The sequence below is a fragment of the Sorex fumeus genome, unplaced genomic scaffold (genome assembly GCF_029834395.1).
Source record: "Sorex fumeus unplaced genomic scaffold, SorFum_2.1 ptg000122l, whole genome shotgun sequence".
Lineage (NCBI taxonomy): Eukaryota > Metazoa > Chordata > Mammalia > Eulipotyphla > Soricidae > Sorex > Sorex fumeus.
The window spans coordinates 49,604,309-49,627,775 of NW_026606179.1; the positions used below are offsets into that span (position 1 = coordinate 49,604,309).

The 23,467-nt window shown below is 58.2% G+C and overlaps 1 protein-coding gene and 1 non-coding gene across 2 annotated transcripts in view; one reads left to right on the plus strand and one right to left on the minus strand.

Annotated features, from left to right (window-relative positions):
- The window catches only part of ATP6V0D1 (ATPase H+ transporting V0 subunit d1), a 36,302-nt gene that overhangs the window by 12,380 nt on the left and 455 nt on the right, over positions 1–23,467 (minus strand). The gene's annotated exons all lie outside the window — the stretch shown is intronic.
- On the plus strand, positions 15,437–15,537 carry LOC130044605 (small nucleolar RNA U13). Its single transcript, XR_008795455.1, has one exon. It is a non-coding gene; the product is annotated as a small nucleolar RNA U13 (small nucleolar RNA).

A 23,467-nucleotide genomic window follows, 5' to 3' on the forward strand; every position in this document is an offset into this window, starting at 1 on the left:
GGCCAAGACTCAGAGACTATAAAATCCAGCTCCCGGACGAGAACAGTACAGTCTCCTGCCCCCGCGCCTGGCTGTTCCTCGCCGGGGCCCCTTGGAGGGGAGCGGGTTGAGCTTTCCTCCCTGCCCCGACCAGGGCTCCGGCAGCCGAAGACCTCCAGGACCAGCCACCACCATGCTGAGACCACTCTCCGCACACATAAAGGTACTGGCAGAGGGACAAATCCACGCGGGTTCCGGGGCCAAGATCTCCAAGCCTACTTGGATTGGAGTCGAGCATCCTCCACCCAGATCCTCCAAATTCCAGTGTGGGGGGGGTCACACCCACCACCTGGCCCCCTGGTGTCATGTAATCCCATCAACGGCCAAGACTCAGAGACTATAAAATCCAGCTCCCAGAACCGCGCGACATCTTATCAGGACATCTTTTTATGACATCTTATTATCTCATTCCTACTTTGGACAAACTTGCAGGCTATCGAATGTAGCCTGCCCACAGGGCAGAGTCTGGCAAACTCCCTGTGGCGTACCAAATATGCCAAATACCAGTAACAATGATGGGTCTCATTCTCCTAAAGAGCCTTGAATATAATCTCAGGGCTAGGATGAAAGAGACGTTACTGGGGCCTGCTCGAGGCAATCGACGAATAACAGGATGATGAATGAAATGAATGAATGAATCCATGAGCCTGACGCAGTGAGTGCTACCACCTTTTCAAAAGAACCACCATTTACAATAGCTAGAATCTGGTAAAAACCCGAGTCCCTGAGAACAGATGACTGGTTAAAGAAACTTTGGTACATCTACACAATGGAGTACTATGTAGCTGTTAGAAAAGATGGAGCCATGAAATTTACATACAAGTGGTACTACATGGAAAGTATCATGCTAAGCGAAATGAGTCAGAATGAGAGGGACAGACATAGAAAGACTGCATTCATCTGGGGAACATAAAGTAACAAAATAGGAGACTAACACCCAAGGATAGCCAAGATAAGTACCAGGAGGTTTACTCCATGGCTTAGAGGCCAGCCGCACATGCTAGGGGAAAAGGCAGCTCAGATAGAGAAGGGAAAACCAAATAAAGGGTGTTGGGAGGATCCTCCCAGGATGGGAGATGCATGCTGAAAGTAGACTATAGACTGAACATGATTGCCTCTTTTGCAAACCACAGCACCCAAAAGGAGAGAGCGAACAAAAGGGAATGCCCTGCCACAGAGGCAGGGTGGGATGGGGGGATGGGCAGTGGGAGGGATACCAGTATCAGTGATGGTGGAGAATTGGCACTGGTGGAGGGATAGGTACTCGATCATTGTATAACTGAAACCCAAGCACAAAAATTTGTAAGTCTACAACTGTACCTCATGGTGTTTCACTAATAAAAATTAAAAAAAAATAAAAAGAACCAACGCTTTTTGTTTGGTTTTTTACTTTTTGGGTCACACCCGGCGATGCTCAGGGGTTTCTCCAGGCTGTGCACTCAGGAATTACTCCTGGTGGTGCTCGGGGAACCATATGGGATGCTGAGGATTGAACCCGGATCAACCACGTGCAAGGCAAACGCCCTCCCTGCTGTACTATCACTCAAGTCCCTAGAGTAGGTTTATGTGTGAGAAATTCATCTTTTTTTTAAAATACACTAATGCCCTTAGTGGTCTATTGTTGTTTTGTTGTTCTCTCTCTCATTCTCTCTCTCTCTCTCTCTCTCTCTCTCTCTCTCTCTCTCTCTCTCTCCCTCCCTCCCTCCCTCCCTCTCTCTCCCTCCCTCCCTCCCTCCCTCTCTCTCTTTCTCTCTCTCTCTGTGTTCTGGGGAACACACTTGTCAATGCTCAGGACTTGAGGAGACAGCCTGCCAGGGTGCTCCCCGAGCATGGAGCCAGGAGTGAAACCCTGAGCACAGCAAGAAGGAAGAGGTAGGTGCAGGGGAGGGAAAGAAGGGAAGAAGGAGAGAAGGGAGGGAGGGAGAAGTGAGGGTCTGACCAGGCATAGCAGCAGCCTGGCTTGTCCCTGGGAACCTGCTTGGGTGGAGCAGACAGCTGGGGGGAGCCGGGGCCAGACGGTCCGGACCGGCGGGTGCCAGTCCCAAACTGGCCCTTCTTCCAACCGGCCAGTAACCACCAGTCCGGGTAGCAGAGAGAGTGCATCCTCTCCAGTTTAGCTGGGCCTGGAGGTCAGGCCGGACACACAGGGCAAACCCCGATCTCTTGCTGGCCGCCCCCCTGACTCTCCAGCGGTGAGACTCTGCGCCCCGGCCCACGAGGCTGCTTTCCCGGGCACAGTTCAAATTGCCTCACATTTTCCCATGCGCCTTTGCCTTCCGAGTCCCCCACTCTGCCCAACACCTAGCATGGGGCAGGTGGGAACCAGCATCCCAGCTCAGCTCCAGGCCAGGAGCAACCCGTGTGCTGGACTCCAGGCCATGCCCACTTCCCAGCCACAGAGGGGACAGGAAGCATGTCCAAAAGGCTGTCACCACTTCCAGTGTCCTCTACACCACCCCCGTCCCTGCCCCCAACACACACACACACACACACACACACACACACACAACCTGCCTTCACACACACACACACACACACACACACACACACACACACCTGCTCTCACATGGCATCTGGCTCAGGACAAACCTTCCCGATACAGACTTAACTGCCCAGACACTTCAGTCCCTGGCGAGCTGCCAGGGAGCACTACTGAGGAGTGAGGGTCAGAGAGGGCAGCAGGATGGCCCCTCCATAGCCCGGACACGAGTTGGGACACCAGGGCCCACCTGCACGGACCGGCAGGGTGCAAGAACAGGTGCCGGCACCGCCTGTGGCATCAGGCGCTCCTGGGGTGGCGACAGAGAGCTGCGGGGAAGGAGGGTGCAAAGCCGAGGGGGGTGGGGGGTGCTCTCGGGCCTGCCCCCGCCCCGCAGGCAGGCGGGCCTCTCTGGAGCAAACATCCCGTGCTTGGCTGCGGCACTCTGCTGACGCTGCAGCTGGGGGGGAGGGGGGGTGCAGCTCCCGCGCGGCTGGAACACAGGGTGGTTTGGGCTGGCGGCGCACAGCGAGCCCCCAAGACTGCCGAGAATCTTGCCCACTGCCGGCGGAGTCGTCCTTACCAGGAACCCCGAGACCAGGTCCAAGGCCATCCCAGAAACACTTCCCCAGCGGAGCCCCGGGCTTCCTGTGACTAGGAGAGAGGGGAGACGGCGTGCCAGCCAACAGGACACTGGCAGGCAGTGGGGTCGCCAGTCCCTCGGCCAAGACCACACAGGGCTGAGACTCTGAACTCGCTCTGACCCGCCTCGAGAAACCTGGTGCCCATGCGCAGGGACTGACGGCCCCAGGCCCTTTAGACAGGCAGGCAGAGACCGGCGTCCTGCAGGGGAGGGGGGCTGGCTCAGGGGGGTGGGATCTGAGCTCAGGAGGAGAGGCCTGGAACTTGTTGAGAGCTTCGTGGGAGACCGGCCACCCAGCCCTGGCCCAGCCACCGAGGGCAGGCGAGGACACGAGGGGCGCCGGAAGGCAGGGGCGAGCTCTGCTCCACGCGCTGGGCTCGGAAGCCGAGCCTCCAGGCCTGCCCCCAGGTGCCCCAGACCGCGGGGCCGAGGCCGGAGCAGGGTTCCGCTCAGTGCAGACTCAGGGATGGCGCTGCTCTACCCACAAGCCGTTCTGTCTACCCCAACTCCTCCCGCCTGTGGCCTGGCCCAGGAACGTCTGGGCCGATCCGGGATCTCCTGGCTCCAGCTTCCTCTGGGCTGACCGCTCCTGTCCAAGGGCCACTCCGGGAAGTTCTAGCAGCGTCTGCCTGGAACGCTCCCCAGCGGGAGGCCTCCAGCCCAGGACCTCAGAGGCCCCGGATCCCCCCTCAGGAAACTTCTTCCCCCGCCCCATCCCTTACCCCCGCCCACCACGACTCGTCTCTGGTGTTCCCAAGTTCACCCCTCGCTCTGCCCAGTCCCGTCGCTACCACGGTCACTGGGTCTGGCCTCTAGCCCACACCCTGGCACTCTCGGCAACCCGATGTGCTCACTGCGCCATCACCGCGGGACACTCTCCGCGGGCACACCTCACTGTCACTTCACCCAGCGGCCCCCAGAGCAGGAGTCTATCTCTGACCTTTGCAAGAGACCTGCCCGTGACCACAGTCTTGCTGGGACCCAGGTGCCACGTTCGGCTGGTGCAGAGCACGCGCGGCTCCTGCATCAGACTCAGGCGTCTCCACAGCATCACAGGCCGCTGCCCTCCCAGCGGGGCCGGCTGAGTTCGCTCTCGCTCGCTCTCGCTCTCTTCCCCGCCGCCCCACACACCATCCTGGCACCGGGGAAGGGCTGTACCCTGATGCGCAGCTCACGGGGCTGCTCACCCCCAGGCCTGCGGGCAGCCCCCAGCTCCAGCTGGTCTCCGGCTTCCATCTGCCTTTCCACCATCCCCCCCTCCCCCCGGCTCTGTCACCGAGCCTGGGCTCAGCGTGAGGAGCGGTGGCCTCCACGGCAGCAGGTCGGCCTGCTGCTCTTTCTGTGCTCTCTCTAGGACCAAGTATGGGCTTGGCAGCCTGCCCTGGCCAAGCCTGGAGAGGTGGCAGCCGGGCAGCCCAGCCCCCTCCACTTCCTGAAATTTTCTAGATGCTGCCAGCCCTGAAAGCGATCTCCCCGCCCCGCCTGGGCTCCCGGGGGCAGGCAGCTCCCGGCCACTCGAGCCAAGGCTCTCCCCGGGGCCCCTGGGGAGGCAGGAAAGGAGGGTCTTGGCCCCTGTCAGGAGGGGTGGCCCCACACTACTCCCAGGGCCGAGAGAGAGGCAGCCGCTGGCATGGTCCCCGGGCAGGGCGGCCCCTCCTCTAGACTCACCCACGGCCTCAGGGCCCCCGAGGGGTCCTGCGGGCCAGCTGGCTGGGGCGCAGAGAGAGAGGACAGCGTGTTCCCGGCCTCCACTTCTGCTTTCCCAGAGGTCACTCAATGACACTCTCCTGGGGAGCTCAAGGGTTTTCAGGAACCGTTAGCCTGTTAACCAGAACCAGATGTGCGACACGCTCCCCAGGGCCCACGATGCCACCCTGCCACTCCCCTCCATGGGGCAGGCCCCAGAGCCCGTGCCCATGCCCTGGGCTCCTGGGGCGGGGGAGGCCGTGGAGGGGACCAAGCACGACCCTGGACCCTTCCTGTCACTGCGTGGGGCCCCCAGCAGGGAGCCCCCAAGAGATGCGCCCAGGACTTCTCCCGTCAGCTCCTCAGCAGCCGTGCGTGTGCTGGTGGCGGGCACAGCGGGGCCGGAGCACGACATCTGGCACTCCCGCGTGGGAACCACAGCACGAAACCATTAACCCCACCTCTCCCGGGGTCTGCAGCACAGACTAAGCCTCCTCACCGCCTCTGCCAGGGCTGCCACTCCCTGCCCAGAGCCTGAATGCTGCAGCCCCACCCAGCACCCAACAGACCTTTCTAGAAAGCCTGTGCTGGCACGGACTGTCCCCAGCTCAGCCCGGAGCAGCCACGGGATCTCCCTGGCGGGGCCCCTGTGAGAGCCCTGGCACGGCCAGGGATACGGCAGCATCCATGCCACAAGGCCAAGCTGAAGCCCTACCAGGCGAGGTTTGGTGCGTGCTGGGGGGGAGGGGGAGTCCAGGTTGTAGCTCAGACCTTTTCCTCGGGCCTTCTCCCCACTCCCTGGGGGGTTCTTGGGTGTCACTAACACACACGCCCGTAGGCCCCACACTCTGCCATCTGCTGGGGCAGGAGGATGAGTACCCTCCAAACCGGGGCCCCCTGAAGCCCCACACCCAGGTCTCTACAAGATCACAGAGCCTGCAGGCAGCCCCGGGAGCGGGAGGGGACAGGCCAAGACCCAACTCTGCGTCTCCCCAATGCTGAGCTGCAGCCCCGAGAGCAGGTGGAGGAGGCAGTGGCGGGGCAAGGGGTCTCCCACCCCGGGGGCAGCCCTGGGCCAGCAATCTTGGAGAGCACCCCCCACAACACGTGGCTGGCCGCAGGTGGGAGGCCGGGAAGACACTCCAGCCCCCAACCTGCATGACGTCAGTGGGGAGTGTCTCAGGGGTCAGGAGGTGCAAGCGTCCCTGACCCGGGTCACCACCCTTCTCCCTGCCCCAGGACAGGTGACAGGTGGAGGCAGAGCCAACTCTTAATTACTCTCCTGCTCTCAGGAACACCTTGTCCCCATGGCTGCAAGCACGAAAGCGTCTCCACATTCCACGAGGAAGCCAGCCAATCCGACGGTCCGGAGGGTGCCAGGCGGACGGCGGCGGCGGCGGCACCATGGACCGAAGGGAGGGGCAGAACCAGCCGTCGCCACCACTGCACCCAGGGCAAGTTCCAAGAAACTCTCCAGAGACTGAGCGGGGCGCCACCTGGACAGCCCCTCGCTGGGACATCCGCACCCAGCCTCGAGGGCTCTGCCGTGTGCTGTGTGCCAGTGGAGGGAAGCTTCCAGAAGCGCCTTGGCCGCAGCCCAAGGAGAGAGTGAGGCGACCAGCCTCACCCAGGAGGGAGGGCGCGCGGCCACTCCCTCCTGCCCTGCACTTTGGCCCTGAGCAAGGGCTGTCTCTGTCCCTGTCCCTGGCCCGGGCTGAAGGGGGTGGGGGGAGGAGCTCCTCCCTTCCCTTCCTGGAGATCGAAGCGGGCCAGGGAGGAGAGGTGTGGCGGTTCAGAGAGGCCAGCGGGGCATCAGCTCTCCCGCCTGCCCACGCCCGTGTCCAGTTCCCAGGTCGCTGGCCCACATGCCCCCAGCCCTGCTCACTAGCCTGCCTCTCCATACACACAGACCCCCCACAGGAAGGACACTCCTGAAAGATGGGGCTCCTTAGGTGGGAGAAATGGGGGAGGCAGTCCTAACACCACTGGAGGCCAAGCCCGGCCAACCTGAGCCTAAGTCACATCAGGGAGGCTTCTGGCTGGAGTGCCAGTCAGTTCCGTGTGCCCGCTGTCAAGCGCCAGTGCTGGGGACATGCCCGCACTGCTTGACTCCCAGAATCCAGTTTCCTTCGGGGCTCTGAGGCCAGCTGCTCTCTGCCCGAGCCTTGTCCATGGCAGCTCGGGGTGACGGGGCAGAGCTGCTGGGGTCAGGGCAGGCAGGAAGTGACAGGCACAGTCACGACCCAGCTACGGGAGGGCCTGGCAGGACGAGTGTGGAGGAAGCAGCTACCCACCACCCGGGATCTGGACTAGCGCTGCCAGGGAGGCTGGCACCTACCGGGTGCACCTCACGGCAGAAGCTTGGTCCCAACAAGGGGATTTGGGGGAGGGGATGTGGGTGACAGGGTGGCATAGTTCCTCTCCTAACCTCCCCCAGGCCTTGCCACAGATCAAGCTTGGAGGGAAAGTGACACAAAACTTCAGGCACAGGCCAGGTCAGTGGCCCTCACGCGGGCTCCTGGGCTACAGCTCACCATATACCTGACTTCTGGCCCCTTCAAGCTCTAAGCGAGATGCCAGCAGGAAAGGCCTGGAGGATCTGAGGGAGGCTCTTCCACCCCGTTTCTGAGCTTGGTGGGGGGCACACAAAGTCCAGCCCAGTGCGCAAAAGAGGGTGAAGGAATTTCTCAGAGATCAGCGGGGGACTGGGCAAGAGGAGCCTGGGCGGGTGCCAGCAAGCCCCGGGCCTCCCCTCGCTCCGCGTGCCCGAGAGCGAGCTGGAGGCGGCTGTGTCTGGGGCTGTGTGGCCACCCTGCTCAGACCAGCCCAGAAGGTCATAAAGGCGGGGGCTGGAGGCCGCGGCCGGCAGCAAGGGTTGCGCTGCAGCCGCAAGGGCACCACAGACGGCTCCTCTGAGGGGAAGCCTCTTCCGGCAGCCCAACACCAAGCCGCCGGCGGAGGTCAAAGCCTGAAAACAACGCATGAGGCCAGTGGGGGGGGTGGTGGGACAGAATCTGGGCCAGTGCCCCGGCCCCAGCTGTCCTGGAAAGCAGTGCCCAGCACCCAGCCGGGGTTGCTCCCTCCTACACCCTCTCCCTCACCACACATCCGCTGGCTGAGGAGCAAGACCACCCACGTCATGCGGCAACCGCTCTATGACAGGGAGAGCTGCAGGGGAGTGACGGGGAGAGCTGCAGGGAGTGCGACAGGGAGAGTGGGAGGGAGAGTTACAAGAACAAGAGATACAAGGGGAGAGCTGCAGGGGAAATGGCAGGGAGAGCTGCAGGGAGAGTGGCAGGAGAGCAGCAGGGAGAGCTGTAGGGGAGCGACAGGGAGAGCTGCAGGAGAGCGGCAGGGAGAGCTGCAGAAGAGCTGCAGGGGAGCGGCAGGGAGAGCTACAGGAGAGTGGCAGGGAGAGCTGGAGGTAGAGTGGCAGGAGAGTGGCAGGGAGGGAGAGCTACAGGGGAGCAGCAGGGAGAGCTGCAGAATAGCTGCAGGGGAGCGGCAGGGAGAGCTACAGGAAAGCAGCAGGGAGAGCTGCAGGAGAGCTTCAGGAGAGTGGCAGTGAGAGTTGCAGGAGAGTGGCAGGGGAGCGTCAGCAACAGCTGCAGAAGAGCTGCAGGGGAGCGGCAGGGAGAGCTGCAGGGGAGTGGCAGGAAGAGCTATAGGAAAGCAGCAGGGAGAGCTGCAGGGGAGCAGCAGGGAGTTCGGCAGGGAGAGCGGTGGGGAGGGCTGCAGGAGAGCAGCAGGGAGAGCTGGAGGTAGAGTGGCAGGAGAGTGGCAGGGAGGGAGAGCTGCAGGGGAGCGGCAGGGGAGTGGCAGGGAGACCTACAGGAAAGCAGCAGGGAGAGCTGCAGAGGAGCGGCAGGGAGAGCTGCAGGAGCGCGGCAGGGAGAGCTACAGAAGAGCTGCAGGGGAGCGGCAGGGAGAGCTACAGGAGAGCGGCAGGGAGAGCTGCAGGTAGAGGGGCAGGAGAGTGGCAGGGAGAGAGAGCTGCAGGGGAGCGGCAGGGAGAGCTACAGAAGAGCTGCAGGGGAGCGGCAGGGAGAGCTACAGAAGAGCTGCAGGGGAGCGGCAGGGAGAGCTACAGGAGAGCGGCAGGGAGAACTGCAGGAGAGCTGTAGGAGAGCAGCAGGGGAGCGTCAGCGACAGCTGCAGAAGAGCTGCAGGGGAGCAGCAGGGAGAGCTGCAGGGGAGTGGCAGGGGAGTGGCAGGGAGTGCGGCAGGGAGAGCGGGGGATGGAGGGAGAGCTGCAGGCAGAGGGGTCAGGCTCCACCACGTGGCTCTTCCCTGGCCCTGGAAGGGATCGGCCATGGTAGCACTATCGGAAGCCCCTGCCCAGACACTGAAGCAGAGTGTGGGGGAGCCGCTGTCGTCTACTTGGTGACGACTGTCCAGCAGGCACAGCTGTGGGCACGGCACAGGTGATGCCTATGGAGGCTGGGGGTCAGGTCTGGGCCTCTCCGAAGCGCCCCCTACAGTGCCACCCGCACTCTGACAGTGCCTAAGTTGGGCCGGGGGTCTGTCCTGAGGAGGACCGTCCCGATCCTGGCCCTGCCCAGCCCTCAGCAGCACACAGCAGGGGTGAGGGCCAACAGCCTGGGCAGAGAGCTGTGTGAGGTGCGCGTGAAACGCCAGTGACCAGAGCAAGGATCCGAGTCATCTGAGAAGGCCAGGCGGGGCTCGGGAGAGAGAGAGGTGGGGTCCATGGCAGCACCCCAAGAAGGTGCTGGGCAGAGCAGCCAAGGCCTGGCGGACCCCACGGTCCCCAGGCTCTCCAGTAGCTGAGTGGTGCGGGGGCACCCCCTGGTGGCTCCAAGGAGGACGGCACTTCATCAGCAGGGGGCTGGGCTCTAACTCCTCTACCAGATGCCGGCCCGCCCGCCCACATTGAGCACTCAGAGATGTGTCCTGTAGAGCAGGCCCATGGCCTGGGATGGACATGAGCCTGCAACGCCAGATAGGTCCCAGAGGGGTGGCTCTGTGATCTGTCTCCTGTCACTAGCGAGGCCCCCTGAGGCGCAAGGAGGAAGCGGGGCGCCCTCAGCCCTCTGCTGGCCCCACCTTCTGCAGCCTCCAGATCCCCTTACTCAGCACTCCACCCTGACTCCCGCCCAGTGCTGTAGGGCCCACTCAAGCAAATGTTTAACAATTCAGAATCGGGACAATCGGTGACATGGCGCTACTCTGCCCAGATTGGGCCAAACTCAGCGTCTCCTCCCCACTATGCCAAAGCTACTATGCCATCCTGCCAGCACCAAGAGACGTGCCTCCCTCAAAGGGCTGGAGCACAGGCCAAGTGCACACTTCCGGGTAAGGGAGGACCCCAGGAGCACGGCATTACCGGAGCTGAGCACAGTGCTGTCAGGCTCAGCAAGCAACATCTCTGAACTGGGAGTAGTCACTCAGGACTAGCTGGTAGGGTCCCCAGGCTAAGCCAAAGCAGGAGTAATATGAAGAAATACCAAGGGCCGGAGAAATGGTACAGTGGGTAGGGTGCCTGCCTTTCAATCTCAGGGTTCAATCTCAGGCACTTAAGTCCCTGAGCACTACCAGGAGAGATTCCTAACTTAACCAGGAGTCAACCCCTGAGCATCCTAGGTGTGGCCCCAAAAAGAAACAACAACAAAATGTAATGAAATAAAAGAGAGGGCAGGAGGGGCTGGAGAGATAGCACAGTGGGTAGGGCGTTTGCCTTGCATGTGGCCGATCTGGGTTCGATTCCCAGAATCCCATATGGTCCCCTGAGCTACTGCCAGGAGTAATTCCTGAGTGCAGAGCCAGGAGTAACCCCTGTGCATCGCCAGGTGTGACCCAAAAAGCAAAAAAAAAAAAAAAAAAAAAAAAAAAAGAGAGAGAGAGAGAGAGAGGGCAGGAGAGAGAATACAGCGGAAAGGGTACTTGACTTGAATGGGGCTGACCCCGGTTCAATCCCCAGCACCCTGGAAGGTTCCCAAGCCCGCTCTGAGCACAGCAGAAATGCCTGGGGCTGAGGCCAGAGATTTGGTGGGGTGGCACTTCTGCACCCTGCAAGGCCAACAGTCCTCACACAAACCTAGGCCTTCCATCAGGTCTCATGCAAAATGTTTCAAAGTAGAGGCTGGAGCAATAGCACAGCAGGTAGGGCGTTTGCCTTGCAAGCGGCCAACCCGAATTCGATTCCCAGCGTCCCATATGGTCCCCTGAGCACCACCAGGGATGATTCCTGAGTGCAGAGCCAGGAGTAACCCCTGAGCATTGCCCGGTGTGATGTAAAAAGCAAAAAAAAAAAAAAAAAAAGTTTCACAGTAAGGTCTCAGGGACTTTCCCTCTCTGCCATCCAGACAGAGACCGATGGCAGAGACCCTGGTCACCCAGAAAGCCTTATCCCAGAGGGTCCTAGATGGCTAACATCTGCCTGTGCTGGGGTCACCCCAAAAGGCCTTAGGGTGTGGGCTGGGGCCCTGGCGCCCCCTCAGAAATCAGGCCCAAGAAATCACTGAGTAAGTCAGAAAAAAGTCTGTTACCACCCACCAAAGCAAGTTCTGACACTGCCTCCGGGGGCAGGCCTTGCGACACACGGTTATCAGCTGTCTGTGGTCTGTTACTGTCTTGACCATAAACAGCTTCCCACAGAAAGTCAGGCTAAAGCATATCCCAGAGCAAGATGTAATCAGCTAAGGGCAAGTCAGGAGGAGTGATAGGGAGGGAGACAAAGAAAAGAGAGAAAAGTCACCAGGCCAGAGGGGAGCAGAGGAGATGGATCTGGACAAGAAGTGTCCAGTCCTGGTCCCCGAGCCTCTCGAAGGCTGTTGTCAGGTCTGGAGAGAAAGGGCTTGATGGGGTTCCCTGGGACTCAGCCCCAACCAGCAAAGCTGCACATCAGAAGCCACAAGTTAGCTCCAGAGCGACAGTACCGTGGAGAGGGCGTGTGGGCATTTGCCTTGCATGTGCCTGGCCCGGTTTCAATCCCCAGCACCTCACATGGTCCCCCAAGCACCACCAGGAGTGATCCCTCGGTGCAGAGCCAGGAGTCAGGCACCACAAGTCTCCCAAGCACAGGTGAAGAGAGTCCGGCCCCTGCCCCCTGCCACTAAACCACTGGAAAGGCCCCAAACCAAAGAAAGTCAAACCAAAGAGTATCTGTTTGTGGAAAGCCCCTGGGGTCAGGGGCCTGCGTGCCTTCTCTCTGCTTACTGCTAGGTTCCAAAGTCCCTTATTTTCTATCTTTATTGGATGCCTAAAACTACAAAACAGGGGCTGGAGCAATAGCACAGCAGGTAGGGCGTGTGCCTTGCATGGGTCAATCCAGGTTCGATTCCCAGCATCCCATATGGTCCCCTGAAACCACCAGGGGTAATTCCTGAGTGCAGAGCCAGGAGTAACCCCTGTGCATCGCCAGGAGTGACCCAAAAAGCCAAAAAAAAAAAAAAAGAAGTTTAAAAAATGGTTTGAAACTACAAAACATTTGTTCACTGCCCCCCCCCCCCTTTTCAGCAGAAGGTGGAGTTGAAAACAGTCCCCAATCGTCCCCAGGGTGGCCAGGATACTCAAGACAAGCGAGGTCCCTGCTCACACTCGGGGCACCGGGTGTTCAACTACAACGGAGGCGAACCACGTGGGATGCTCGCCCAGCTCCAAGCTCAGGGAGCTTCACACCTCGGGCACCTGCTTAGAATTCTGTGGAAGCATCGGGCCAGAGAGACGGTTCAACTGGCGGGAGGGCGTGCTCCGCAGGCCGGGGGCCCTGGTCCAACGCCCCGCACAGCATCACGCTCCCCTCCTGCCGTCAGCTCTGAGCTGGCAGCAGCCCCTGAGCACTGCCAGGTAAGGCCCGAGTGAGTCTCTGAAAACCTTTGTACCGACCCTGCTGTGCCAGTCGAGGGGCTACAGTCCAGTGAAGGGGCTGCCAAGTCCACAGTCCTCTAATGCTTTGAGAAGGTGAGGAGAGCCGGAGGGAGAGCTCAGAGGGCTGAGGGCGGGTTCAACCCCTTGCTCTGCATAGTTCCCCCGAGCACTGCACCTGGAGTAGCCCTTAAACACTGCCAGGTGTTTCCCCTGCACCCCCCCCCAAAGGTACTTTTAAACTTGGCCCTAAAGAGTCTACACCAAATTATCCTTCCATCCAGTTTATTCTAGAAATCTAAAAAAAAAAACAAACTATTGAGTTAAAAAGGCAACAGTCAGAGCCACAAGGCACCACGGCCCCGTCAGGCTGCAAGGGAGGGCGCAGGAGGAAGGGACTCTCCTACTCCTCTCACCAGATCAGGCTCTGTGCCCGGTGGCCTCGCCAGGCCACGCTTGTGTCCACTTGGCCTGCTGCTAAGGCCGCTCTCCAGCCTCCTGGCAGGAGTCTCGGCAGGACGAGGCTTCGGAGAGAGCCTGCGCTGGCCGTCCGCCAACAGAAGGCCGGGTGTGGGCTGGCGGCCGTGCACCAATGACTTCCAGATTGGCCCCTCGAGGGCGCCTTCCCCTGAGCGCCCGACCCCCACATCGCCTCCCCAGACACTCCCACGCAGCCCCTCTGTGCCGGAACACCTCCTCTCCCAGCCTGGGGGCGCGCCCCAAACCTTCCCCATCGAGGGCCCCTTCTCAGAAGCAGTTCCAGCACCCCAGCCCCGGTCACTCGTGATGGCAGAAGCCTGATTTCTACCCAATGTCCACGCCCTCCCAGGGAAGACCGGCTGATCCGGGGGTTCCGTTGGCACTGCTGCTCTCTGCCCGTCATCGCCTCTCTGGCCCCACTTCACCTGAAAGCCTGGACCAAACATCAGGCACCAGGGTGCCCCAGCCCTCGGCCCACAGGAGCGGGAGGCATCCCAGGCCTCCTGTGACCAACCGATGTCCGCCCCGGGCACTCTCTCGCCTGTCCCCAGGCCCTCTGGGAACCCCAGTTTCCTGTCTCCGAGACTGCAGACGATGATTCCTCCTCTCCTGGGCCTGGCTCTGGTTTTCATTCTTGTATTTGGCCAGACCAGGGATGGTACCCAGGACCTCACACACAAACTCTATTGTGGGGTTCTACCCTGGGCCTCTGGCTAACTTTCTGTGTATAAGGAAACACTTCCCTAGCAGTGTTTGGGGTCCCGGGGTCACTCCCAGGGATGCTCAGTCTGGCAATGGGACCTGATGGCTCTCTGCTCAAACCTCAAAATGAGGTGGTTCGGGGCTTGGGGGAGGGGAGGGGGGGCTGTCAGGGCCACGTCCAGCAGTGCCTGGGGCACTATGCCTGGAATGTGTGGCATGAGCTCCATCCCCCAGCCCCTGGCTAAATTTCTTTGCAGCAGTTTGACTGAGTCACAATCCACTGACCACACAACTTGCCCAGTTAATGTGTCCAAATCAGTGGTTTTCAGTAAATCCAGTTGTGCAACCACCACTGCCATCAATTTTGAAACTTTTGTCACCCCCCAAACAATCCCTGGGGCAGGAGGGGGTGGAAAATCAGTACAGCGAGTTAAGGCCTTGTATGCGCTGACCCTGAGTTCAATTCCCGGCACCCCATATGGTCCACCGGGGAACCACCAGGAGTAATCCCTGAGCGCAGGACCTGCGTAAGCCCTGAGCACCACCCGGAGCGGCACAAAAGCCAAAGAAAAAAGGAAAAAGGATCCCTGGAAGCACGTCATACGGCCTTAGATCCAAATCCCTGGTCTTGCCACACGCTCCGAGCATGATCCTGGCTGCTCTGCTGTCGTCTGTGATCTCTGGTGCTCTAAGTCATTTCCGGTCACACCGCAGCCAAGTTTGTGTGCAAACCACAAAGGCACAATCTCTAGTGACAACTGAAGGAAGATACTGGAGGCCAGAGCCTTGGAGTGACGTCCACGAGCTCTCTGGGTCCCACAGCGCACAGCGCCCCCTGGTGAGCACTACAGCCATAACCAGCTCTCTGGAGCGCCAAAGCCCCCCCTCCTCTGGCAAGCCTGGGAGCACCCCAACTAAAGGAGCAGAAAACTGAGTCAGCACAGGAGGCAAGTACAGCCGAAACGTACCTGCAAGCAACCCCCAATCTCCAATTCCCTTTCCCATGAGGGAGGGAATAAAAATTGGGATGCTCAGGAGGCCTGGGGGCCACTCTAGTGACTTTTGGCCAAAAGGGTCATGGTTCAACACTCAGTCCTGAGGATGCAGTGATAGCTCGGGTCACCCTGGCTGGAAATCAAACCATGGCCACAGGCAAGGCAAACACCTTAGCTCCCATACTACACATCCCTCGAGTCCCTTAAAAGAAAAAAAAAAGTGTTTTAAACAATAGAACCCTGGAAAGATCGTACAAAGGCTAAGGTGACCTAGGTTCAAATCCCAGCACTGAATATGGTCCTTCAAGGCACCACATGTGGCCCCTGGCACAGAGCCACCACGGAGTGTGTGGCCCCCACCCCCCCCAAAAAAGAATAAAACCTGGGAGCACAGAGATAGCTCAAAGGGCTGAAGCACATTTTTTGCATGCTAGCGGCCCAGCCAGGTCTGATTCCTGGCATCTAATGGTCCCCTAAGCACCATGAGAAGTGAGCCCCTAAGAACTGAGCCAGGAGCAGCTCCCAAACCACCCCCATACCACTGGGTGTGCCCACCCCCCACAAAAACTAACAACAAAAAACAGCCGGATCCTTTTCCAGTTTATAAGCATGATGATAGAGTGTTTACACACTTGTGTAAATGTGCCTCCCTTAAATCTTGTTAAGGACTTGACAGGACCCATCTGAAGAGGGGAAAAAAAAAACTGCCCCTGAGCATTGTCAGGAGTGGCCTCTTCCCCAAAAAATAATAAACTTGGAGCTGGAGAGATAATAGAGCGGGAAAGGTACCTGCCATCATACAGCTGGCCTGGGTTCGATTCCCAGCACTGCTTATGGTCCCCTGAGTCTGCCAGGAATAATTCCTGAGTGCAGAGCCAGGAGTAAGCCCTGAGCGTCGCCAGGTCTGGCTCCAACCAACCCTCCCCCCATAATAGTGGGAAATGAAAATAATGCTTTTTCAATTTAGGGGGTTTGGGCTCACACCATGCAGTGTCAGGAGCTATGTCTGCTCTGTGCTCAGGAATGGCCCCTGGCAGTGCTCATGGGACCATATGTGGTGCGAGGGATTCAAACCAGGGGTGGCTACGTGCAGGCAAGTATCGTACTCCTGTACCATCTCTCCAGTCTCTCAACTTAATTTTTGGTTTGGGGCCACCCACAACAATGCTCAATGGCGGTGCTCAGGGAGCCATGTGGGATACCAGGGATCGGAAGCGGGTCATCTGTGTGCAAGGCAAGTGCCCTATATGCCGAACCATCGCCCTGGCCCCGAAGGTAATTTTTTAAATAAAAAAGTCCTATCATTGGGGCTGGAGCAATAGCACAGCAGTAGGGTGTTTGCCTTGCACGCGGCCAACCCGGGTTCGATTCCCAGCATCCCATATGGTCCCCTGAGCACCGCCAGGGGTAATTCCTGAGTGCAGAGCCCCTGTGCATTGCCGGGTGTGACCCAAAAAGCAAAAAAATAAAATAAAATAAAAAAATAAACAGGAAGTTGTACTGCTTGTTTAACATCCCTTTAAAAAAAAAAAGCCCTATCATTGCCATTAGTACCATGTGCCCCCTCTGCCAGCAGCCTGTGCCACCTATTTTGATGTCACAGGTCCACCTGCTAGGTAGGCCCGCCTGCCATGCTTTCCTTCCCTGCCTCCCAGGAGTGACAGGCGGGGGACACTATTGCAGCAACAAGCGAAAGCTCTGGCCGGTCACTCAGTGCCAGGCCCCGCACTTGCATTTCGTGAGCATCTTTGAGGCCTGTTCATCTTTTCTACAACCGGGGTCACCTGACTCGCCTAAGGCCACGGATGCACTGAGTGGCGGTGCCAGGTCAGCTGAGAAGCTCTGTGTGCTCCCCCTATTCTGTCACCCCCCAACTCTCCTCTCTTCTCACCAGGTCACCGATAAACTCTGAGTGGCAAAACCCTAACTGAAGCGGCTGACTTCTGTGTCCGTCTCTTGGCTAAGTTTGGCACTCACGCATGGGGTGACCTCGGGGTGACTCCATCATAGGGGACCATCACCCCACGCCCGTGCTTACGTCCTTCCTGGGGAGGGTCTCACGTGACTCCTTGTGACTCTGATCGACACACAGCGGACCCCAGTGCAGCAACCGCCCGTGTCTCCGCACAGTGTCCCCAGACCCCTCACTCCTGCCCTCATTTTCCCTCTGGCCGTTCCTTCTATGTCCCACCAACCTTTATTTATTTTGCTTTTGGGGTCACACCCAGCAATGCTCTGGGGTTACTCCTGGCTCTGCACTCAGGAATTACTCCTGGCGGTGCTTTGGGGGACCATATGGGATGCCGGGGATCAAACTCAGGTCGGCTGCGTGCAAGGCAAATGCCCTACCTGCTGTGCTATCGCTCCAGCCCCCCCCCCCAACCTTTTGTTCTGCCACCACAGCCAGAAAAGAACATCGCTCGGTCTCCACGCTAGTCTTCCCGGGCCTTCACCTCCCCCCACTACCTGTGCTCAGTGCTCCCTGCCAATGCCATTGTCTGTGCCAGCAAACAGTCTTCCCGCCTCCAGTGAGGCGGTCACCTAGTTTCCTTTTCAAACTGCAGTGCCAGGGGCGTTAAAAAAAGGTGCAGCAGGCAGGGTGCTGGCCATGCCAGCAACTCCCCCAGCTTCAATCCTGGCACTCCAGATGATCCCCCAACCCTGCATGCAATGATCCCTGAGCACAGAGCCAGGAGTTGCCCTGAGCACCACCCAGTGTGGTCGAAAACCAAACAGGGGCCGGAGCAACAGTACAGCAGGTAGGGCACTCGCCTTACACACAGCTGACCCGGATTTGATCCCTGGCATGCCATATGGTCCCCTGAGCCAGCTAGGAGTAATCCCTGAGCGAAGAGCCAGGAGGAAGCCCTGAGAAATGCCAGGTGTGGCCCACAAAACAAACTGGAAAAAAACAAAAAAACAAAACTAAAACTTGAGGCCATTCGAAAATGGCCATCCCAGCTGGCTGAGGTCGCAGGCTTTCACCTTCGAGGGCTGAAGCCTGCCTTGCATTCCTCTAAGGCTCCCGGCCCATCTCGGCCAGTGCCCGCGCTTCCCTGGGACTGGGAATGGGCTGGGCACAGTCTGCAGTCTCGCTTTCTTCTTCCCACACGAGACTGTCTCTTGTGAAATAACTGAACTGCAGATGTTGCAATGAACGGAAGACAAGCAACTCGGAGCAGAAAGGGAGCCAGTGTTCTCAGACGGGCAACCACACACGTGACAGCCTTCACCAGGGCCCAGCCACTTCCAGCCCCAAACCCACACCCACTGGCTCTCCTCCACCTGGATCTCAAGAGATATTCCTTCCCAACAGGAAGACGTTCCGACTGGCCCGAGGGTCAGAAAGCTGCACCCCCCCCCCGCCCCTGGCACTCCCCAAGCTAGGAAACTGGCACCTGGCACCCAGCAGCTCCATGGAGGCTGCCTGACCCAGTAAGCCACATGCTTTTCTGCATTTTCCAAGTTTCTGAGCAAGAATTCATGCTTAGATTCTTGCTCAGGGGCAGGAGAGAGAGTCCAGAGGATAGGGCATTTGACCTGCAGGTGGCCAACCCGGGTTCAAGCCCTGACTCCACATACAGCCTCCTGCCATAAGGGATCCCTGGGTGCAGAAGTAAGCCCTGAGCACCACCGGGTGGGGCTCTAAAACAAACAAAAAAAGGTAACAATAACAGCACCTAACGCACTGACTCAGCCCTTAGCACGTGCCAAGTTCACGAAAAGCATTCTACTCACGGACCATCTTGCTTAACCTTCATACCCGTGAGGTAGATGCCATTGTTACCTCACGCATTTAGAGATGCATTTTAGAGATGATGAAACTCAGGACAAAGAGGTTACAGCATCTCAGAGCCACGAAGCAGTAAGGGCCAGCTGTAAGCACTGCCCTCTCTGACCACTTCAGATTCTCCCCTGCCCCCACTCACGTCCACTCCCAAGCTATGAGGGCCAAGAAAAAAAGTCACTTGGGGCTAGAGGCAAGGTAGGTCACTTGTCTGGCATGTGTTTGAACCACGTTTGGACCTGGGTTCGATCCCTAGCATCCCCTATGTCCCCCAAGCACCTCCAGGAGTAATTCGTGAGTGCAGAGCCAGGAGTAACCCCTGAGCACTGCTGGGTGTGACGCAGAACAACAAAAAAAGAAAACATCATTCCAAGAAGTCTCTCAGCGGGAAAGATAGAGCAAAGGCCTTCGTGCAGAGGCGGAGTTGGATCGCCGGCACTGCGTGGACCCCGAGCACCCCCCCAAACACCGCTGGATCGGAGCAGCACAGCACCACCAAGACCAAGCCCCAAACCTTCAGGCCAGCACGGCTGGGCCACCTACAGGTGCGAGTGGACCCCGGAACCCTGCTAGGGAGTCTCTGAAAAACAAAACAAAAAGAAAAGAAACAGAATAGGGGTCCAGAGAGCGAGCAGCAGGTAAAGAGCTGGCCTTGCAAGTGACCAACCCTGAGCCCTGCCAGGAGTGAGTCCTGAGCACAGAGCCAGGAGCAAGCCCTGCACAGCTCTGGGCATTGCCCAACTCCCCTCCCCGCCCCAAACACGCATCACACATTCTCATTTCAGTGCCTGGTATGAAACGGCAGCTCCGTTCTGTGTGGGGCATGAACAAAAGGCTTCCAAGCAACCGGGTATGGTTTCTCCTTGTATCACTGGGCGACCTCCTCTCCCCCCCCACCAAGTTCCCAGCAGTTCAGAGAGCTGGAAAGGGTTTCCAGAGCCACCCAGCCCTGCGCCCCCCATTCAGCCAAGGAGAAAGACCTCTCCCGGTCTCTTGGAGAGATGCCCCAGCAGGACGGACCATGGGGGTCCTGAGATGGCCAGCCCTGCTGGAGTGGGATTCTGAGAGGAGATGCAGCTGAGGGTCTAAACTCAGCCCTCTCTGCAGGGGACACACACACACACACACACACACACACACACACACACACACACCCTCGACACTGGGCCATCCAGCACCTGAAATAGGCTCTTGGGAAACCTCATCACCTAAGGACACACCCATAGGCCTCACTGGGACCCAGGCCCACTTGGTCTCGCCTTCCCACCGCCCTGTTCCTGCCCTGAGAGGGGCGCAGGGGCCTGGGATAGCACAGTGGGTAGTGTTTGCCTTGCACACGGCTGACGTGGGTCAATCCCCTGAACCCCATATGGCGCCCCAATCACCTCCAGAAATGATTCCTGAGTGCAGAGCCCAGAGTCACCCTGAGCACTGCCCAGTGTAGCCCAAACCCTCCCCCCCCAAAAAAAAGAAAGAGGGGTGCAAAACAGCCAACAGCAAAGACCTGGAGACCGGGCATCTCATGGCACCTGTGGCAGTGGGGAAGGACTCTCTGAAGGGGACAGAGGGGACAGCCCTGGGGAACAGTCTGTCACACGCCTGTGACAGACTGCATCTCAACCTTTTTTCCAACTATGGCCCCCTCATCTCAGGGCATGGCCCCACTTATGTTTATACGATTTTCACTGTGACGCCCTTGGAATATCCTGGGGGCCTACAGGGGTGCCATATGCTGCCCCCCGGTTGAGAAATTCTGGAAGAGAAGACCCCATGAACCCCAAACTCTGAAGTGACAAATCGAGGAAAGCAGTACAAATGCCACAGCAGCTGTGAGCATGCGGAAGGGACAGCTCGACCCAGCACGGTCAAAATGGTTCCAGAAGGGCTGGTCCTGGGACTGAGTCTTTAGGGTTTTTTTGGGCCACATCTGGCAGGGTCTAGAAGATGATGTGGTGCCAGGGAGCGAATCCAGGCCTCCCCCCACCCCCATACAATGTGCCCTAGTTCTCTGAGCTGGCTCTTTCCTCACCCTGGGGTTGTTTTTAGGGGTGGGGCTGGGGGGGCACCACAGAGACAGAAGTTGCAGGGAAATGACAGGCAGGGGCAAATACTAATGAAAATAAGAGCCGTGTTTACCTCGAGCAGTTTTGCCCTTGATGCTGGGCTAAGAGAAAGAACTTGTCACAGTTCAGGGTTGGAGTGATAGCACAGCAGGTAGGGTGTTTGCCTTGCACACGGCCAACCCAGGTTCGATTCCCAGCATCCCATATGGTTACCCTGAGCACTGCCAGGAGTGATTCCTGAGTGCAGAGCCAGGAGTAACCCCTGTGCATCGCTGGGTGTGACCCAAAAAGCAAAAAAAAAAAAAAAAAAAAAAAAAAGAACTTGTCACAGTTCACAACCCCAAGAGCTAGATGATGTCATTACACCCAACGAAGAGCAAAGGCGAGGGCTGTTAAATGAAGTGTCTAAAGTAATCTGGAGTGGGGAAGAGAGAGTGATAGCACAGCAGGTAGGGCATTTGCCTTGCATGCGGCCAACCCAGGTTCAATCCCGGTGTCCCATAGGGTTCCCCAGAACACAACCAGGAGTAATTTCAGAGTGCAGAGCTAGCAATCCCTGAGCATCACGGATGTGACCCAAAAAGCAAAAATATATATATAAATCATAAAGGAATCTGATAACTAGCAGGACTGGGGCCCAAACTAGCATCCAACTCCAAGTCCATTCCAAGAGGCAGGCCAAGAGCTGGGAGTTGAGGGTGGAGAGAAGAGAACGTGTGAACGAAAGAGGGGAGGGGCTGGAGAGATTGTACAAAGTGGAAAGGCACTTGCCTTGCACGTAGCTGTATTCTATTCCCAGCATCCCATATGGTCCCCCGAGCTTGCCAGGAGTGACCCCTGAGTGCAGAGCCAGGAGTTATCCTTGAGTAACACTGAGTGTGACTCGTCCCCTCAACCCCCGATAAAAATGAACCAGAGGAGTCCTGGCTGGATGTCCCATGCTAGGTCTGGAAGGGACGCTTGCAGGGACATCGTGCAGAATAAGAGGGTAGAAAAACGTTGGGACATATTCATGAGGATGCGGGGGGGGGGGACTGCTGGGAAGATGGGAATCTTGCACCCCAGATACACGGGAGAGAACAGGGCAGGTAGCAACGGGAATGAGAAAAAGGCAAAAGAGAAACACGTTTCCCCACTGCCATTTGGCCATCAAAAATGTTCACCTTCAGACTTCTGGAAATGAAAGATTTTCCTCAGGTTCAGCAGCACCGGGCCCTGCCCCCGGGAGGCTGCCCCATTTCTCTTTTCCCACAGGGAAGACAAGCAGGTTGTGGCAAAACTCAGCAGCTGCTCACATAAGGGAACTGCTCTCTGTGCACATTTATGCAAATACCAGAACGTCCAGGACTGCACCTTAGTTCCAGTCACTGGCACTGTCACTGTCCTCACGTTGTTCATTGATTTTCTCAAGCGGGTCCAGTAACATCTCCATCGTGAGACTTTGTTATTACTGTGTTTGGCATATCGAATACGTCACGGGTAGCTTGCCAGGCTTTGCCGTGCGGGCGAGATACTCTCAGCAGCTTGCCGGGCTCTCCGAGAGGGGCGGAGGAATCAAACTCGGGTCAGCCATGTGGGCCACGTGCAAGGCAAACGCCCTACCCGCTGTGCCATTTTAAAGGTATTTTCACAACATTGGTGTAAGTTTGCCATATAAAGAATGCTCTCCCTCGTCTGACCACTGCCCCCTCAAAAACCCCTGGCTTTAAAGCCGCACTTTTTTTCTTTTGGGGTCATACCCAACGATGCTCAGGGGTTATTCCTGGCTCTGCACTCAGGAATTACTCCTCGCAGTGCTTGGGGGAACATATGAGATGCCAGGGATCAAACCCGGGTTGGCCATGTCGATCTGGCCCCAAACCGCATTTTTCTTTGGTTAGGGGGTCAACCCCTGTGGTGCTCAGGGGATCAGAACTGGTTCTTGGGATTAAATCTTGGCCTCTCAAAAGCCAAGCAGGGGCTGTCCTTTATCTCTCTGTGCCTTGAGCCCATTTTTAATCTCCATAATTCTATGATGTGAAAACTTGCCCCAGAGTGTGAATCATCCGCCCTCTTCCTCTCCAGCTACCAAGAACCACCAGCTGCTCCCCTCTGCTCAATGCTCTTACTTGGGGACAGGAAGGGGAACTTACACCCGAGTCACTGTGCCCTCAACTACCACCTCGCCAGAGGAGGAGAGGGCAACTCTGGGGTGGGGGGGGACCTCTAATTCATCCCATCGAACGCATATGTGCCTGGAAAGACCTGCTCCGGGCGCATGTGTTGAGAAGGAGTGCTCAGCTTAGCCCCAATCTTGGGATCCAAAATGGGTCCAAGAGGCACCCATGTGCTTGGAGGGAGGGGAGGGAAGGCAGGACAGGTGGCGCGGATGGCCTCATACTCGTGCAGTGGAGCAGGGCCGTCCCTTGCTCCCCCCAAACATGGTCTTTGGGGACATTGTTACTCAGCCAGTGGCATCGACCACAAGAGGGACCCTCGCGATACTGGCTCAGCAATTCCCCCAGGAAGTCGCACACCCTACTCTAAGCATGGGTCACGAAAAGGACCAAAGGACTTGGAGTGTGTGCGGTGGGGGCACTGGTCAGCTGACTTCCGGGGAAGGGGGGCGTAGCTCCCGGGACAGTCTGGGTGACGAAGCTGAATACAAGGTCTTCTCCCTTCCCCCATCCCCAACCCCAAGGGTCCTGTCGCTAAATGCCTGGTGGGAGCCAAGGGGGTAGGGGCCGGGTCGCCCAAGTAGAAAAGAACGAATCACTGAGGTTCTTAAGG